This window comes from Monodon monoceros, unplaced genomic scaffold (assembly GCF_005190385.1).
Source record: "Monodon monoceros isolate NGI ecotype Baffin Bay Population unplaced genomic scaffold, NGI_Narwhal_1 Super_Scaffold_13, whole genome shotgun sequence".
In the NCBI taxonomy this organism is placed as follows: domain Eukaryota; kingdom Metazoa; phylum Chordata; class Mammalia; order Artiodactyla; family Monodontidae; genus Monodon; species Monodon monoceros.
Window position 1 is genome coordinate 80,090,291 of NW_021703769.1, and position 6,850 is coordinate 80,097,140.

General features: G+C 45.8%; 1 protein-coding gene across 2 annotated transcripts in view; it reads right to left on the reverse strand.

Annotated features, from left to right (window-relative positions):
- ZKSCAN1 (zinc finger with KRAB and SCAN domains 1) overlaps positions 1 to 6,179 on the reverse strand; it is a 38,779-nt gene extending 32,600 nt beyond the window's left edge. The window contains exon 1 of one of the 2 annotated variants that reach the window (XM_029220672.1): positions 6,033 to 6,179. The gene's annotated coding sequence lies outside the window, so the exon portion shown is untranslated. Of the gene's footprint in view, positions 1 to 6,025 lie in introns of both variants that reach the window. The other variant, XM_029220669.1, reaches the window with a different exon arrangement.
- Positions 6,180 to 6,850: the final 671 nt, after the last annotated feature.

Genomic DNA, 6,850 nt, shown 5'->3' on the forward strand with positions numbered 1-6,850 from the left:
ATTTTTTGCGGTACGCGGGCCTCTCACTGTTGTGGCCTCTCCCGTTGCGAAGCACAGGCTCCAGACGCGCAGGCTCAGCGGCCATGGCTCACGGGCCCAGCCGCTCCGTGGCATGTGGGCTCTTCCCGGACCGGGGCACGAACCCGTGTCCCCTGCATCAGCAGGCGGACTCTCAACCACTGCGCCACCAGGGAAGCCCTGCACAGCAATTTTTAACTCAGCCAGGTCAGAAGGTAAAAACAAATGTGGAACTAAATCAAACTTAAGAAGTCAACCGATAAGTGAGAAAGTAGCTGAACTTCAAGAACAAAAATTTAACATGGTTGGTGGATAGGATCAATCATGAGTTGCTAAGCAGAGGCAACAATGTGTCGCTTCCATCTGAACTGACAAATCTTTGTGAAGCATCTTTTTTTTTCCACCTCTACGGCCATCAAAATTAAGCATCAAATTCAACTTTTAGAGACAGAGCATCCAATTGTTCTATAACAAAGAGATAAGCCAAGAGTTTTAAACTAGCAAAGTATTTTTAATTACATGGCTCTCACTGAAAACTTATTAGTAATTTTGATGGAAAAAGGATCATGTACGTTGAAAGCACAAATTTTTTTCTAGAATAGCACAACTTAATGTATTTTTTTAATTATACAAAACACTGGTACATGTATATAATTTTTCTGAAGTTTTTACTGACAGGAACGTGTGACCAGAAAAGTTTGGAGATGACTGTTCTAATCGCAAAGAATATGATTTTAATCTGAGATTTATCACAGGATTAGTTTTTTTTTCTCTTACTTTGGTCCTTAATGAAAACCAGAAATCCTTATTAAAATAGCAGTCTATAATAACAATAAAGAATATTACATTCAAAAAGGCTTACTACATAAATGTAAAAACAATGTGGGAATTAAGTCATTTCTCCAATGATTTTAAACTGGTAAAAGTCCTGTTGCAAACCATCTTCTAGCCCTTCCCATCCACTCCTTCAGACCTGTTTTGCACTCCACCCACCTTGCTGCAGGAAATATATTTTGTTTTTTAACTTCAGAGCAGCTTTACCTGGAAAGTCCTTACAGTTATGAGTATTCGATTTCCTAACCATTTCTGCAATCTACAGTATGCAAAGTGTCCTGCTAGACTGAGGGGAATAAAAAGATGAGAAGCACGATTCCTATTTTTACACAAATAATTACAGTACAAAGCAGATGTGCCAACAGTTCTAAGGAGGTTACAACCTGAGTGCTGGGGAAGCCCTGAGGAGTGACTGACAGCTACAAGGCAGCTTCCAGGAAACAGCCCCCCTGGAGCTGGGACCCAGAGAGGAAGAGGCAGTGAGTAGGGAGTCCAAGAGATCACTCCTTTGGCTAGCTTTCTCCCAGCTGGAGGCTGAATAATTCCTGTAAGGCTTATTCTCTTTATTTCATTCTGAAAAGTGAAAAGCAAGACTATCTTTTCCAGCTATGCCTCCCAGAACTGTCTTCCACCACCCTAATCCAGGCTCCACATCTCCTGCCAAGACTAGGGCCTTAGCTCCATACATTCTCTCTAGCGTCCATTTCTCCCCTTTCTAATACGAACAACATACCAAGGTCAACTTAGTATTGCCAAAGTATGCTTCTAGGCATTCCCTCCTTCCCCTCAGTTACTGTCAATGAATCCCTGACATCTACCGATTAGTGTTCAAACAACACACCCCACTCGACCTTTCCACTCCCATTACTTTCCTTAGTAGTGATCCCCTATGTTTCAGCCTATTGGGCCCATTAATGTTCCCCAAGCATAGGGTGTGACTTTGCATCTTCACCCCTTTGCTGGGACCAATCTCCCACCTTTATCCACCTCTACTGGCCAAATTTTCACTCACCCTTCAAGATGTACACTGTCTCCTGACATTCTGAATTAAATAAGATATCTTCCTCCTTTGAACACCCTTGGTACTTTCTCTGTTCCTATCAGGCACTTCTACTCTCCTTGTATTATCATTACTTGAGCTGCTGTTCCTATCTCCACCTCCCAGCTAAGCCCCTCAAGGACAAGGACTTTTGTTTACTTATCTTCTAGGGAACTGGGGAGACTGTTGAACGGCACAGAAGAAATAAGAACAACTCAGCGGCTTCCCTGGTGGTCCAGTGGTTAAGACTCCACGCTGCCAATTCAGGGGGCCCGGGTTCAATTCCTGGTCAGGGAACTAGATCCCACATGCCGCAACTAAGACCCAGCTCAGCCAAATAAATAAATAAATATTAAAAAAAAAAAAAAAGGAAAAGGAAAAGAAAAAAGAACAACTCAAGCCATTACAGCGCCCCCTGCCGTCTTATTGCCTTTAGTGGCAATTAGTGATCAGACAGCCCAGGAACATCTCATCACTCAGGCGCAGAATCTCACCTTCCTTGACTCCTCTCTTCTTACATGCATTCAGTCTCCAGGCACCAGGGAGAAGTAATTCTTTGTTCATACTTATTTTTCTGTCTAGCTCCATGGAGGCCAGCTTCCTCTCTTTGGTGCCCTGCCTTCACCCCCCGGCAGTTCACCTCCCACCTTGCTCTCAGATCTTCTTCCTAAAACTCTAGAGCCTTGTAGTCAATACTCCCCAGCACCTGGTCCCAGTTTCCCCATCAAGCTTCATTTCCCATGAATTTCTCTCCCCCCCCTGCATGAACCTTTTCCATCCAGCAAAATGAGTCTACTCAGTACTTCCTAAATATGTCTTCCATTTTGAACACCATCCTTTTCTCCCATGATAATGCCTGGGATTTCCCTCCCAGTCTTCTCTGACTTTTCAAATCCTACTTATCCTTCAGAGCTAAGCTAAAATGCAACTTGCCCCTCATCTGTTCAAGAGGCCTCTCTCTAGTAGGCATTATAGGAAGAACCAATGTTAACTGAGTGCTTTCTATGTACCAGGCATTTCACACAACACCCTCAGGAGGTAGGTACCATTGTTGTCTCATTGTATAATGACAAAACTAAGGTTTACAGATGTTAAATAACATACCCAAGGTCACAGAGCAATTGAATGGCAGAGCGAGGATTTGAAATTAGGTCTGTGGGACCCCTCAGCTCAAGCTCCAACCATCATACCAAACTCATTCTGTCCCAACGCGTGGGGTAAGGAAGGGCTTCTGTGGACACACGGATTCTTTCGAAGAGGAAGGCCTATGAAGGATGACCACTCAGGAATGGGCCTCACCTGCCATCCACTGTTTTCACTGGAGAGCTGCGTGACTAAGGAGACACAGCAGGAGATGCAAGTGGGAATCATCTAAACTCTAACCAGGTGGGACCTTCGAAAGAGACAACTGAGCAGAGCTAGTGTGGCATCTAGTCTGGTGTCAGAAATCTCATTTATGAAAATTCTGTTCCATCTTAGGCATTTAAGGAAAGGAATCTTAATTTGTGCCCACACCTTAGCCAGTTTTGAAGAGTAGGATGTTCCTTGGGTCAGTGCGACTCAACAGGAAGGGATTCTGAGGAGGAAGTGGGACCTAAAGGGACAGAGATGAGGGCACAGTCACAGTCCCTCTTCCCCCAATTTTGACAGGTACCCCCCCCAACATTTCTCTGCTCCTACTTTGGGCAGGAGAAAAGTCACAACAGCGGCGGAAGGGCTGGGTTTTATTTTAGGTTTCAGGGGATCTGCGCACACAATCTTTTCTCCTCTCTCTAAACTCTATGCCCTAATGGTCTCCACCAAGCATTCGCTATTCAAGTTCTTTCTTGGTAATCTCACGCCGTCTTCTTCGACTGGACTATTGTTAAGAGTATGTGTCTTTGTACCTCTCAGACCACTTAGTATGACCTCTTTGCAAGCACTAGTTTTTAAAAAATACTTGACTGAATGTTACTCTTTTTGGCCCATTCATACAGCATTCAAAGTTGCCCTCAAATTACAGGCGTGGAAGGGTTTCACTAAACTGCATCACCACTTACCAGCTGATTTTAGGTTACTCTAAGTACAGATGTTTCTCCTCTGGGTTAAAAAACAGTATTTGTCTCACAGAGCTGCTGTGAGGATTACAGGAGTTAACATATATGAAGCACTTCAAACAGTCTCTGGCATTTAGTAGGCACTAGAAAAGTGTTTTAAATTTTTTCAATAAACTTAAGAGATGTAACTATACTTTCCAATTTTCAGCCTGCTTAAAAGATTAAGCAACAGGAGAAATCCTGTAATAGTGAAAGTAGCACAGGGTGGAACACCTGAATTCTAGTCTCCCATGAATAAGAGTGAGTCCCTCCCTGGGTGAGTTATTTAACCTCTCTGACATCCAGTATCCTTATCTGTCAAATTGGGGCGGGGTGGGGGAGGGAACAGAGGAGCAGAAAACTACCTCTGGGGTCCCTTTGAGCCGAAAACCATTCTGACACACTATCCGATTTAGATAAGATTACCCCCAGTACCTGGTTCTCCCCGAAGGTAAATACGAAAGATTTTCTTACAAAAAAGGCTTGGAGTTACAAGCTCAGTTTATTCCAAAGGCTATTTTCTAAACAGGCCAGTATCTTTTCCAGGGCATAGTCTTCAAAGTTTAAACTGCCTCCCACCCATTTCTGAACAGAGCTCTAAGATGCTTTAAAACATGAAAAAGCTACCTTTAAAAGACAACTAGCTACCCAAAGAATACTGATACTCAGAATGAAAAGGTAACATTTAACATAACACTCATCTGTATTTAGATACAATATAAAGTTAGGAAAAATTTAAATGCTTAGACCAAGTAGGGAATCAGCAAAAGACTATGATATTAAGTAGCTAGCTTCCCTGTTTGTATTTTAAGATTGGTGAAAACTGCCTGAAATAATGAACAAGCATCGTGCATAGTAATTCAGAGACAATACAAACTTGGAGAAACATTCTGGGGCAAATGATCATTATGGTTCCCTAAGTAATAAAGCTATTTCTCCACACGTGGCTGGCAAATACAGTAACAGGGCTTTGTTGACTGGTTACAATGAATCCTCCACAATTCAATTCGACAACTATTTACTGACCACCTCCAATCCGCCTAGCAGTAGTCTGTACAATAAATGCTTTCTTAGGTCCCAGGCCATGTAACAGCTGCTCTCTATAATGAAAGTATCTTATTGAGTACCACTGCAGGAAACGGAGGGCAGGGGGTCAGTGTCAGGCTGAACTGTAGCTGAATTTTTCAATTACATTGACCAAATCAAATTATCTCAAAGTTGGAAGGGTCTTTGGGGAAAACCTAGTTAATTTGATTGATGACAAAACTGAGAGTTGGCGGAAGTGTCTTATCTTATCCAAGGTCACTCAGTTAATCAGTCTCCTAACGGCCCCGCGCAATTTCCACAAATTCCTTTCACTCCTCACCCCTTCCAAGTCAGGCAGAATAACTACTACCCAGGAGTGGAAAATCCACCTCATCTACCGGACAGCTCGTTTTCAAAAGACTTCGAAATAGTCCATAAAGCTGAAAGAGAGTGGGATGTACATATAATCTCTACTAGACCCGAATCATTTCTTTACCCACTCTGACTAGATTTCAAAATCTCTTTAATCACCGCTCGGGGGTGGGGGTGGGGGTGGGGTGCGGAGAAGCAGGTGATCTGGAAACACGTATGCGGCACCTTGAAACGTGTCCATTTCTCAGCCTTCCGCATTTTTCACCTCGAGGTCCTGCAAGGACCCCGAAAAAAAACCTCTCTCACTGGAATCAAAGCAAATGGCGACGAAAGCAGAGCAGAACATTCAGACAGGGGTCGGTTCGCTCGCGACCCGGTTCTCAGAAACGTCAAGCGACGATGACGACACTGCAGGAGAGGGGCCCGGAAGGGGCCCGCAGACGGCCTCCCAGGACCCCCGGTCAAGGACCGTCGCCCCCTCCCCGCCTGGGCCCGCGGTGGGGAGGCGGGGACGGCCTGGCCTGGGGCGGGGACGCTGGCACGGACTCGCTTCATGCTGCGCCCCGGCCGCCCGGAGGGGACCCCGGGGCCTCAGATGCAGATCCCACCCCCACGCACACACCCCTGCGGCCCCGCCCTCCCCCCCAGAGGCCGGCCCCACCTCTCACCGTGAGCCCCGGGAGCGGCCTAGGGGCGCTGGGCGAGCAAGGGGAGCTGACTCTGGGGCTCAGGCCGGCCGAAGGGCGCCGCGCACGGAACTAGGCCCTCTTGACGCCTCGACACAGACACAATGAGTCACAAAGGCCGGAAGTGTGTCAGCACCTCGTCTTCCGGGACTGCGCCGCGCTTCCGGGTCCTCTCTAGGAGCGCGGGAGGTTTTGGAATCTCGGTTCCCGAACGCTGGACCAGTCCCCTGCCCTGCCGTGGTCCCATCTCCCGCTTTGGGGTCTCCGCCCTCAGCCTGTGCGCCCCGTGTGAAGGCTGGGGACGAAGGAGAAGGGATTCAGGCCTTTTGAGATACAAACAGACTGTCCAGTTCTGACACCAGTCCATCTGATAATTCGATTTCTCCTTTTTCATCTCTGGCAGTCCTTGTAGTAATTATAGTTATTACCAAGAAATAATAATACTTAATAATTGTATGTCTGTGGCAGGGGAGCTGAAAGAAGGGTGTACACAGAGGAAGGTCAAAGTGAAGCCAGCGGTGGCTGGTTTCACAAAACTGCCGTGGTAGTTTCTCTCGGGCCCTGAAGATGTCTGACAATTGAGTGGGTGGTATTTTTAAATACTTGGCCTGTGGATGAAGGACGTCTTTCTACAACCAAGCTAGTTACAGGTTCTATGTTCTGCTCATGTGAGATATGCTATTATAGCGATTTGAAAGAAGTTTTCAGAATAATAACAGACACTTATGCCTTCAAGGTGCTTTCACAACCTACAACAATTGTGGCCTTCACCTGGCAAGATAAAACAGAAATAATACTCC